The sequence below is a fragment of the Oryctolagus cuniculus genome, chromosome 8, assembly GCF_051225735.1.
Source record: "Oryctolagus cuniculus isolate XC-2025 breed Fujian yellow rabbit chromosome 8, ASM5122573v1, whole genome shotgun sequence".
NCBI lineage: Eukaryota > Metazoa > Chordata > Mammalia > Lagomorpha > Leporidae > Oryctolagus > Oryctolagus cuniculus.
In genome coordinates this window covers 62125472-62138415 of record NC_142874.1, presented here as the reverse complement: position 1 = coordinate 62138415, position 12944 = coordinate 62125472, and the positions used below count along the sequence as shown (strand labels likewise).

Sequence of the window (12944 nt, the reverse complement as noted above, 5' to 3'; positions counted from 1 at the left end):
AGGTGAAGATTACCCAAACCCTTCAGGGAAAAGAGAGAGAAGCTTAGCATCAGATCCAACAAATGAGCTATATTGATGTTATACAAACATAATAGGTGAGGAATCATTCTAGGACAACAGGAATGCAGTGTTTCACTAGGGAGCAGAATCATAAAAAGGTGTGCAATATTAGAGAGCTCTGCATTAGAACAAAAATGTAGTGTCCAAGAGGGAGAGAATGAAAGCAACCAAACGTACACTGGAGTAACAATTTTGTCCTTTGTTGCTTCAATTCAGAGTGAGTGGAGGTCACAAAATTACAAGTGTATATAATCTCCAAATTACACAATTACAATCTCTGTCTATATAACAGTGTCACCAAACAGGAAATGAATGATACACTCCTTAGAAGTAATATAAATGAAAAAGACGTCAAAAGATTATAATATTGCCAGCGCCGTGGCTCAATAGGCTAATCCTCCACCTAGTGGCGCTGGCACACCGGGTTCTAGTCCTGGTCGGGGCGCCAGATTCTGTGCTGGTTCCCCCTGTTCCAGGCCAGCTCTCTGCTGTAGCCCGGGAAGGCAGTGGAGGATGGCCCAAGTGCTTGGGCCCTGCACCCCATAGGAGACCAGGAGAAGCACCTGGCTCCTGCTTCAGATCAGCGTGGTGTGGCGGCCGCAGCGTGCCAGCTGTGGCGGCTATTGGAGGGTGAACCAACGGCAAAAGGGAGACCTTTCTCTCTGTCTCTCTCTCTCACTATCCACTCTACCTGTTAAAAAAAAAAAGATTATAATAGAGGGCAGAAATAATTCTTGACATATGGACACCTGAAAAAATAATGTAAGAGAGAGTCTACTTCTGACAAAAGAAGGAAGACTGAGCAGTACAAACAGGAGAGATGCAGGGTGAGTCCTCTAGGGAAGGTTCCCTGGAGAGATAATGTAGCATCAGTTTGATTAAGGAGAAATTAAATGTAACTATCAGATGAACAAGAATTTTACATGAAGTGTACTTCCAGAAAAGAAGTAGTCAATGTAACTTACAATGAGATGAATATTAGTTTGAAAATATGAATAGTGCTAAACCAACATTTGTAAAGGCTTAATGTGAGCTAAATGAGGCACTAAAATCTGAGACCTCCCCCCACAACAAGCCAGCAATTCTTATTTAGTACCTATTTGAGTTACTCCAAGTATTAATCTATTCACCACCTATTTGTTTCTGCCTTTCTCTACCCTTCTCACTTTAATCCAGACTTTTCCAATGGATACATAAGCATTTCAGTGCACAAGAAAAAAGTATAGCTCTATTGAAGAACATATTTTCCTCTCTAGAACACTCAATAAGAGGACAGCTGGGAACGGAGAAGGAGGTGCCAAAACTGAATGGATAAAAAAAATGTGTTTGAATTATACAGAGGGTAAGAGCAGTAGAGTTTTTTCTCCCACAGATGAGAAAGTGCTATAGTACCAAGCATTTTTTTTTAATTTATTTATTTATATGAAAGTCTGAGTTACACAGAGAGAGGAGAGGCAGAGAGAGAGAGAGAGAGATCTTGCATCCAATGGTTCACTCTCCAATTGGCCGCAATGGTTGGAGCTGCACCCATCCAAAGCAGCAGCCAGGAGCCAGCTTCCTCTGGGTCTCCCGCGTGGGTGCAAAGGCCCAAGCATTCTGGCCATCCTCCACTGATCTCCCAGGCCATAGCAGAGAGCTAGATTGGAAGTGGAGCAGCCAGGACTCAAACCGGCACCCATAGGGGATTCCGGTGTTTCAGGCCAGGGCTTTAACCCACTGCGTCACAGCGCCGGCCCCAATACCAAGTATTTTTGAGTAGTGCATCATACAGTTCTTCAAATAGAATAGTATCTATCTCTATATCTCTATAAGATACTTGCAAGCTTCTTACACACCAAGTTTCTCTCTCTCTCTCTCTCTCTCTCTCTCTCTCTCTTTCTCTCTCTTTCTCTCTCTCTTTCTTACTCCATCCTCTCTAATTCCCTCCTTTGCTCCCCTGGAGGGGAGGCAGGTATCTGATGTGGTACATATAGGCATGGAGAGAAATATCACCAGTGACAGAGTAGAACTGATGATGTGTGGATGCTTGTACTCATCCATAAACAATGAGAGTGGATTGCACAACTTTTAAATTAGTTAATATTTTCCATTACAAATCTTATGATTGGGGAATTGCTATTTTATTAACTTAGGCATCCAAAGACAATGGACAGGGAGAAAATACCAAATAAAATAAAGATGAAATTAAATGTCTTTAAAATCTGTTTATGCAGGTTTCAAATAAAAAGTAAAAAGCTATAGGCTAAACTTGCAAAAGTTTGACTCTGCAAAAATTCAGAGAGAAGTTAATTCAATAATAAGTAGGCAATTGGTATGAAGTCTTAATTAACATAAATATAAAGAATAAGATATGGTGTTAACCAAGTAGCAATGTTTTTCAGGACTGCAGAGATATTTTAATTTTAACATGTTTATAAAACCAATCTAGGAATCTGTTGCCAAAAGTGAGACAAAAATGAATGTAATTTCTGTAAATACTGTAGACAATTTGCCTTTGAGCCATAAATACATATTACCATTAAGATTTCAAAATGGGGGCCAGTGCTGTGGCACACTAGGTTAATCCTCCGCCTGCAGCACCAGCATCCAGCATGGACACCCATTCTAGTCATGGTTGCTCCTCTTTCCATCCAGATCTCTGCTAAGGCCTGGGAAAGCAGTAGAAGGTGGTCCAAGTCCTTGGGCCCCTGCACCCACATGGGAGACTGGGAAGAAGCACCTAGCTCCTGGCTTTGAATGGCACAGCTCCGTCCGTTGCAGCCATGTGGTTAGTGAACCAACAGAAGGGAGACTTTTCTCTCTATCTCTTTTTCTTACTGCCTGTAACTCTGCCAAATAAATAAATAAAATATTTAAAAAAGATTTCAAAATGTAGGAAAGAGAATTGAAATTTTATTCTGTATTAATGTTGTTCTTCCAGAGCCAAGACTAAAAGAGCACATATTTCTGTATATAATTCATCCTTCCATGTTATCATAGCGGATTCTAGAAATTAAAATTTTGGTTTTGAGTTAGGCCATGTGCAACAGAAGAAAAAATTGGCTATATTATTTTGAGGAATCACACAAAATGGTATCTACTGAAACCTATAATTTCTTTGATGCTTAATAATATAACTGCTACATACATCTGACTAATTGAAAGTTTATGTAGAAACTGGGTATCATTTTTACATTATCAATAATTGGCATAATAAAATGTATAAAAGTTAAAATAGATGGCACACATAGTTGTGTAGCAGCTAATATCCCAGAGAATTATATTTTAATTAGTAATCAATGTCTCTTACAGGGATGTCACATCTAAATCTATGAAATGTCTTAAATCTGCAAACAAAGGAGATTCATGATTTCCCTTGCAACCAATATGTCTTAAGAACATTCTCAGTGCAATCTATATGTAAATCCATGGCTATGAAAAAAAAATCATGATATAGACTTTGTCCACAAGGAATTTAAGTCCATGTATGGGTGCAGGATAAACACAATGGCAATAAGTTAGAATAAAAATAATGTGCCATTAGATTAACAATCATAACCTTAATATCTTTCCCTTTACTTTTTATGTCTGGGCTTTTCTATGGTACTGCATTTCAAATTTTAAATAACTGAATACATAGAAAGTGGATGACATTCCTACAAAATGATGATTTACCAACATGATGCACAATCACTGCACCCTTCTGAACATGTACAGGATTTATTATATTCAACATCACTGTACCTATTTTTTCTCTCACTTGGGTTGCAAATTAGATCATGTCACCAAGAATGAGCAGGGAAGGTCTTGTCAATTTTATTCACTGTTGTGTCTTAATTGTCTGACATATAACAGAACCTCAATAGAAAACTTGTGAGTGAATTAATGTGTTTTAATAGTAAACTGTGTTGCGCTCAGCAATCAGCTCTCTACTGAGCCACCTGCTTGGCCTGCCAAGTGTATTCTTTCCATTTAGCCATGTAACCATGCTTTCCCCAGTCTGACTAACTGGGCACTCTCTTGGATTCTGTCCCATCCGTTCTGATAGATGCCCTACTCCAGTAGACATTGCTACTTTGTTTACCACTCCTGTCTGTCTCACTTCTGAATTTTTTCTTGTGCAAAAAAAAAATCCCACATCAATTTCTGTTAACATTTTTGGCAACTACGGAGGGATTTGATGGGAGATTTCACTAAGGTCTGTATTCCTTCGCACAAAAAGAACCGGATCTGTGGGAATGATCATTGATCCTCCAGCATCCCATGGCTGGGGAAGGGCAACAAGGAAGGACAGTTGGCCAATAGCCTGGAGAGTCCCCAAGCTTGCTTTGGCTTTCCTGCAGCCAGGCTATTACCCATGGACTGGACTTTGTCTCTCTCTCTTGGGGGGATGCCTAGTTATGCTGACTACTGCTGCACTAGGTGGGTGTAGCCTTGACATCAGCTAATATTGGCCCTCCAGGTAAACTCAGACAACTAGATAGTGGACGATCATGAGAAAAAGGAGCCACCTCAACCTTTTCTTGTCCTCTCTTTCAGTCAAAATGCCTTGCCACATCCACACAAGCACAGCCAGAAATCTCTGGAAGAAGATGTGAGCTTGTGAGCGCGCTCTCTCTCTCTCTCTTTCTCTCTCTCTCTCTCTCTCTCTCCTCTTTCTCTTTCTCTCCCTCCCTCTCCACCTCCAATTCAATAGCCCTCCTCACTAGGAGGGAGAATGGGAAATGCCTCTAGCCACAGCTGGCCTTACAGGTTTCCCTAACTAAGCAATAGAGAAGTCTTAATCCATTAACCCTTTCCAACCTTTTCTCCCTTCTCTGCAGTATTTGGTAACTTTTTCCTTCAGCTCTTGACTGGAGGAGTCTATGACTCTCTGCCTCTGTTTCATGATGTATTTCACTGTCCTACTAATGGGCTAATATGCTGATAAGCAAAGTTTTTGTTTTCTGTGCTATTGTAACTGACTTAGGTAATGAGCATTTTCACGTGTTTTGAAGGTTTTGTGTTTTTTTTTTGTTATGCTTATTGAGTCCTGAATTGGAGAACTACATTTTTTTTTTTTTTTGACAGGCAGAGTGGACAGTGAGAGAGAGAGACAGAGAGAAAGGTCTTCCTTTGCCGTTGGTTCACCCTCCAATGGCCGCCACTGCAGCCGGCGCACTGCGCTGATCCGATGGCAGGAACCAGGATCCAGGTGCTTTTCCTGGTCTCCCATGGGGTGCAGGGCCCAAGCACCTGGGCCATCCTCCACTGCACTCCCGGGCCATAGCAGAGAGCTGGCCTGGAAGAGGGGCAACCGGGACAGAATCCGGCACCCCGACCGGGACTAGAACCCGGTGTGCCGGGGCCGCAAGGTGGAGGATTAGCCTAGTGAGCCACGGTGCCGGCTCTACTACATTTTAAAATATTTATATTATCTGCCTCTTTGTAATGTTTGAGCGATTACCTTAACTCTGATTAGATCTGACCCACATTTTTGATTAAAATGTTCAGGTTAAATGTACTATTTCACTTTGACTAAACAGTTTGACTCTGACAATTTAAGTTCTAAACTGAGTCTTCTGATCAGATCCCTGCAACTCTCAGAGTCAGATCCCTGCAACTTTCAAAGGATGAAACTCTCAGTATGGTGAGATAATGGTTGTTTGAGTCAATTCAGATTGTGTAAAGTACATTGTAAGGTTACAAAATGATGCCAATGTTATGTTGGATTCATGTTACTGCTTTCCAGCTAGAGTTGTTTTATAACAGCTAGATCTATTTTTCTGTGTGCATGGCAAATGGGCAGAACTCTGCTTTAAAAGCAAACTGAGGGGGAGATAGGAAGTTGTTCTGATGATCTCAATATGTATAGATAGGTAACCACATTTGTTCTTATCTGGAAGATCGTAATTCTCATGGCCACTGTTTTAACTCACAGGGAGATAGTAAGTGTCAAAATTTGCCTATTCTAGTTCACCTTGATAATATTAAAAGAAATCTTCAAAAACTAGGGATGAGCTGAGCACCCATTTGGCTGACATAAAGATTGCCTCCATGGTCTACTTTATTAGAGACCAAGAAAAGGAGGATCAAGGTAGGTAAAAGGAACACTGTCAGGCTAGGTGGCAGGACAGTTAACAGCTGCTTTACACAAAGATCTGCCATCAAGAAGACCCAACAAGGCCAGTCTATCCCAAACAGAGCCTGTTTTGATATGAAGAGCCAAGGCATTAGGCAAGCAGCTGTCAGAAACCAGCTTCAGTCAACTACACTAAGAACAAAGCCACTGGAAATGGAACTGCCCTGGGAGTCAAAGGACTCCTGGTTCAGAACTGTAGACATTGATGGCCCCAAGCCAAGAATCCCTTAGCTCTGCCTAGCTTCCAACTCTAACCATTGTTATTGAGGGTATGGTCTAGAGTCAATGAAAACATAAATTTCTATTTAGAGACACTGCCTATTCTGTGCTGGCCTTCTGTTCAGACCAGCTTTCCTCCTAGTCCTGCCACATAATGAGACTCAACATGGTACCTTCCATAAGGAGGTTCAACCTCCCTTATAGTGTCTCTTCCAATATCCCATGGATAGGTCTGGGCCTCACACATACTTGGCCAGGCCTTAAAGCCCATTTGAATATCATTAAGCCTTAAAAGCCCCTCCTATCAATTCCTATCTGCCATTAACTGAGTTATAGGACAGGGCTGAGAGTAACAGCTTAGATAGTCCTGAACCTATTTGGATAGGCTCTCACAGAGGACTTAAAGGATCTATCTCTGAGGGGGATATGAAATAATCCAGAATGTAGATGGTTTGTTAATCTATCCCACCTTCCCTCTGACCTGAGACTGTGGTCTTGTGCATTAGCTAACACTCTCAACTTCCCAGCAGAATGTAGCTACCAGGCATTCAGGGAAAAATCATGGCTAGTCTGCCAGAAAGTTAATTATTTTGCTCTTGTTCTCACCCCTGGGGAGAAAAGACAAACCCTAGAGAGGATACAGGCCATGCACCAAGTTCCACAACCTTAAGACAGTCCCAACATTTTCTTAACATTTTGCAGATTCCTAGATACAGGGAAATAGCAATGTTCCTAAATCATGCTCCCAACAGTGAGCCAAAACAGAGCTCCCTGCTTTGGAAAAAACAAACCAACAAATCAAACAGAGCCTTCATTGGTTGGAAGGCTTCCATGACTAGGGCCCCTGCAGTAGGACTGCTAAACCCAGCCCTACACAACAGGCAAGCCGTACACCTGCTAACTGCTGCCCAGGTAAGAGCCCCCAAATGAAGGTCAAACAAGATGGGTATGAAATCATGTTTATACTATCTTGGACAAGGCCAGACAAGTCTAGGACCCGGTCAGACAAGGCTAAAATATGTAGCCTAGCATCTGGTGATAGAAATTCTGTTAATTGCCTTTCCTTGGTGATATAGCATCCACATTCTTTTTACTTCTCAATAGGTTACTGTCTTTAATGTCCTTTTTTGTTTTGTGTCTAACAGAAGAAGACCAGCCATCCAGCTCCAGCTGCTTCTGAGACAGCTTTTTCAGCCTAGACATCAGACAAGATGACCAGTCCTCTAGACCGAGCAGAGCAGTTTTCCGAGGCCACCCTCAAACACCATGAGGCAGATAGCAAGAGAAAAATACCCATAAGCTGCTCTATGCCCATTTGTCAGTTCTGAAGAAACTACATAAGATGGAATTTATCCTTTCTATCCCCACAAAATTATGGGTATCATCTCTCAAGGGGGGAATGTTTGGTAGAAACATTAGGTAGGAAGAAAGAAATTAGGCTATGTGTGTATGAAAGTGGCCTGAAGAAAATAGCATCTATAGAAGCTCAACTTGGAAACAACTCAGTATTTTACACTTCAAAGTCCTGCCAGTACCCTGATAACTTTCCAGGTGGTCTCAGGCCTTCTCTCAAGGAAAGCTCCCAAGACAATCCTCTCTCCTCAGCACCAAATGGGTTACCTGGCCTGATAAAATGGAGCAATAAAACCTTCACAGCTTCCCTCCAAGGCCGGCACCCCAGGAGAAGCTCCTCTGCCAAGTGGGCTCCCCATTCTAACAGCACTGAGTCGTAAACCATTGGGGGGGGGGATTTTCTTAATTTACACTTGGCAAATACTTTGTCCTGGAGGAGGAGGAGGAACTGTACCTATCCCCTTAAAAACCCCAATCTGAAACATACCACATGTTCAGCACTCAGCTTTCTGTTGAGCTGCCCACCTGTCCTGCCAGGTGCATTCTCTCCATTTAACCATGTAACCTTGCTTCCCCCAGTCGGAGTGACTGCACACTCTCTCTCACATTCTGTTGCATCTGCTCTGACAGATGCCCTATCCCAATAAACCTTGCTGCTTTGCTTACCACTGCTAAAAAAAATAGTAAACTTTACAGCACATTACTCTTAGTATATAATTCAAGCCCTATGAAATTCACTCAATAGTGTTTTGAATACTTACATTTTTCTCCAGGGTTCCACTAACTACATATATGCACTATTCCTACTGACAGCATAGATAATTCTAGAAAAAAAATAGTCTAACTATTCTAAATATTAATTTTCTTTTCTAGCTATTGTATTTTTCTACCATCAGAAATTTCAAAATGTGCAGTTTATTATAAAACATCATTAAAATTTAAAATATCAGTATTTTATATTATATAAAAATGATTGTTAATCAAATGATACTCTGCAAATTTTTTTTCCTAATGGAAATATGACACTCATCAAAACATACTGGCTTAGACATATTTAAATTAACAATATTCTTATTTCACATAATTAGCTAGAGATGAATATTTAACATTTAAAAATCTAGCATTTTTCCTATTTATAATCAAGCATTTGATTTAATAGATGTGGTAGCTCACTACTTTCAGCAGGATAATTATGTTTGATTTTCTAATTGGAAGAGGTATATGTATTTGTACTGGGGTTAATAAGCCATGCTTATTCAGCTGAGTCACTCAAATTCAAAAGGCCAGAGGGTTCTACTCTTTGTTGTATATGTATGTATTTTTTATTATATGCTAATAGAAGTTATATGCATTAAAAAAATTTAATTAACTCTAAAAGTCTAATTTACTCTTGAATAAAGTATAATGTATATTCCCAGAAAGGAGGAATAAATCAAAATGCCCAATTTTAATTTATCAAAAATAATTTAGCATACATTGAAGATAATAAAATGTTTTAAATTTTGCATGGTTCAACTGATAGATTCTTAGAAACATATTATTGTTTTTCAAAAAATTGAAATCATACCATATTTTTATATAAATTGAAAGCAGTGTGAATGAGGTGTTTCTTTCTACTGGTTCTCATAAGTACAAAAGAGCCATCAGGCATCTCAATCAACATTCAAATGATTAGCATAAGAACATGAGCTGTGATATTGATATGCATAAATACTACTATTACAGTGTTTTTTTCTGTAAAACATGGAAGTAGTGTGCCTACAAGATAAATTGTACTCTTGAAAAATAATACATATTTACAATGAAAAGGCAATTCTTTTTTAAAATTATTTTATTTGAAAGTGGTAGAGAGAGAGAGAGAGAGAGAGAGAATATATATATTTCACTAATTTCTTCCCCAAATGGCCACAAGCACTAAGGCTGGGCCAGGCTGAAGCCAGGAGCCTAGAACTCCAATATTGTTCTCCCGCATGGGTAACGTGGGTCTAAGCATTTGAGTCATCTTCCAGTGCTTTCCAAATCACATTGGCAGGAAGCTGGACTGGAAGCAGAGCAGCCAGGGCTCAAACCAATGCTCTGATTTCCATGACTTTGTAAGTGGAAGCTTAACCCACTCTGCCACGTGCCAACCCCAGAAATCCAATTCTTATATTAAAATATTTACTTTCATAATAATCAATTCATTTCAATATAAAATATTACTCAAAGCTTATGGTAAAATGCTCATAAGCTGAAGTATAAAAGATACATAGAAATTTACTATAGAATCCTTGTAAAACTGAATTATACCATTTCTCAAAAGCTATATAGAAGTTTAATACTTTATTTTTTTAACTTTTATTTAATGAATATAAATTTCCAAAGTACAGAATATGGATTATAATGGCTTCCCCCCCATAACGTCCCTCCAACCCGCAACCCTCCCCTTTCCCACTCCCTCTCCCCTTCCTTTCACATCAAGATTCATTTTTGATTCTCTTTATATACAGAAGATCAGTTTAGCATATATTAAGTAAAGATTTCAAAAGTTTGCTCCCACACAGAAACATAAAGTGAAAAATACTGTTTGAGTACCAGTTATAGCATTAAATCTCAATGTACAGCACACTAAGGACAAAGATCCTACATGAGGAGTAAGTGCACAGTGACTCCTGTTGTTGACTTAACAAATTGACACTCTTGTTTATGGCCTCAGTAATCACCCTAGGCTCTTGTCATAAGCTGCCAAGGCTATGGAAACCCCCTGAGTTCACTGACTCTGATCATTTTTAGACAAGGCCATGGTCAAAGTGGAAGTTCTCTCCTCCCTTCAGAGAAAGGTACCTCCTTCTTTGATGACCTGTTCTTTCCACTGGGATCTCACCCATGGAGATTTTTCATTTAGTTTTTTTTTTTTTTTTTTTTTCCCCAGAGTGTCTTGGCTTTCCATGCCTGAAATACTCTCATGGGCATTTCAGCTGGATCCGCATGCCTTAAGGGCTGATTTTGAGGCCAGAGTGCTGTTAGGACATTTGCCATTCTATGGGTCTGCTGTGTATCTCACTTCCCATGTTGGACCATTCTCTCCCTTTTTTATTCTATCAGCTAGTATTTGCAGACACTATTCTTGTTTATGTGATCCCTTTGGTTCTTAGTCCTATCATTACGATCAATTGTGAACAGAAATTGTTCACTGGGACTAGTGAGATGGCATTGGTACATGCCACCTCGATGGATTGAATTGGAATCCCCTGGTATGTTTCTAACTCTACCGTTTGAGGCAAGTCAGCTTGAGCATGTCCCGAATTGTACATCTCTTCCCTCTCTTATTCCCACTCTTATATTTAACAGCGATCACTTTTCAGTTAAGTTTCAGCACTTAAGAAGAATTGTGTATTGATTACAGTATTCAACCAAAAGTATTAAGTAGAACAAACAAAAAAAATACTAAGAGGGATAACATATTAAGCTGCTCATCAACAGTCAGGGTGAGGGCTGATCAAGTCACCATTTCTCATACTAAAATTCGAACTATACAGAGAAGATTAGCATGGCCCCTGCGCAAGGATGACACGCAAATTCGTGAAGTTTAATACTTTAAAAAGATTGTTTTCAATTAAAGGTTCTCTTGAATAACATGTGTTTTTTATTTGAATAAGACTTATCCTATAAATATATTTTTAAAAGATTTATTTATTTATTTGAAAGGCAAAGTTACAGAGCAGCAGAAGGAGAGAGAAATGGCCACAATGGCTAGAGCTGTGCTGATTCGAAGCCAGTAGCTGGGAGCCTCTTTCAGGTCTCCCACGTGTATGCAGGGGCCCAAGGACTTGGGCTATCCTCTACTGCTTTCCTAGGCCAGAGCTGGATGGGAAGTGGAGCTGCTGGGACTAGAACAGGCATCCACATTCCATGGTACTGGCCCCCTATTAATATTTTAAGCCACTAAAATAATCACTTATGTATAAAAGCTTTAGTTTGATGCTTGCGGTTTTGTTTTATGAAGATGTTGGAGCCAGCATTTTGGCACAGCAGGTTAAACCACTGCTAGCAATGGGGGCATCTCATATCAGAGTGCCTGCTTGAGTCCTGGACGTTCCTCTTTGGATCCAGATCCCCACTAAAATGACTTGCGTGGTAAAGTAACAGAAGATGGCCCAATTACTTGGGTCCTTGCTACTCGTGTAGGAGACCTGACTGGAGTTCTGCCTTGAGTCTGACTCAGCCCTAGTCATTGCAACCATTGGGGGAGTGAATCAGCAGGTGGAAGATCCCTCTTCCGCCCTCTGTCACTCTAATTTTTAAATAAATTAAAAATAGTTGTAAAGACAGCTTAATTTAAAAATTATATCATATCATATTTGTTGAATTAATAGACTATATTAAATATAGAAGAAGGATATATTGATAATCAGCATAACAAAAATTTCCTGAATAACATGACTATGATAGTAATGGTACATTTGGTGAAATTTTTTGATACATAATCCTATATGTTAATGAATTATTCATATAAAATTTAATTTTTATGCTCAGGCATTTTTCCACCCTGCTTTACTTAATTGCAACTCATTCAATTATTCGTCATTTATTTTATTTAATACACTCAGTTTTGGGAGTAGACTTAATATGTACCGAATACTCTCTCTCTCTCTCTCTCTCTCTATATATATATATATATATATACACATATGCATATATGTATACATATATATATATGTATGTATACACCAGTTACTTTTTCAAGAGTAGTTGATTTAGGAGTGAACAAAATAGACTGTCTCTATCTTCTCAAGTTTAAGTTATGATGAGGAAGAATGGCAATAAGCATATAAAGAGAGAGAAATATTGAACAGTAAAAGAACTATTTAGAGCAAAATTGCAATACAGACTACAATTTTCAATAGGATTCTAAAGGATGCCATTTCCAGAAAATTAACATGTAAATAGAAACAAAATGAAATATGGAAGGCATGGGAATATCTGAAGGAAAAGTAGTTTAGCTGAAGATAAAATTCGAAGGTTATGACAGGTAGATATGCTTTCCATATTACAGCTAAAGTAAGAGGGAAAGCAGCAAGTTAGACTTGGTGACAGGAAGTTAATTTAGAGATGTGTACAGGGAAAAGCATGCTGTTCTTCACAGCTTTAGGCAAGATCCTTGACTCTCGCTCTAAATTTGGTGTGGAGTCCTTGGTAAGATTTTGATGCACCTTGAATGAAACAAATTGCA

The 12944-nt window shown here is 39.4% G+C and overlaps 1 non-coding gene across 1 annotated transcript; it reads left to right on the top strand.

Moving 5' to 3' along the window:
• The first annotated feature begins 11208 nt into the window (after positions 1 to 11208).
• Positions 11209 to 11313, top strand: LOC127483390 (U6 spliceosomal RNA). Its single transcript, XR_007909562.1, has one exon. It is a non-coding gene; the product is annotated as a U6 spliceosomal RNA (small nuclear RNA).
• The last annotated feature ends 1631 nt before the right edge of the window (positions 11314 to 12944 follow it).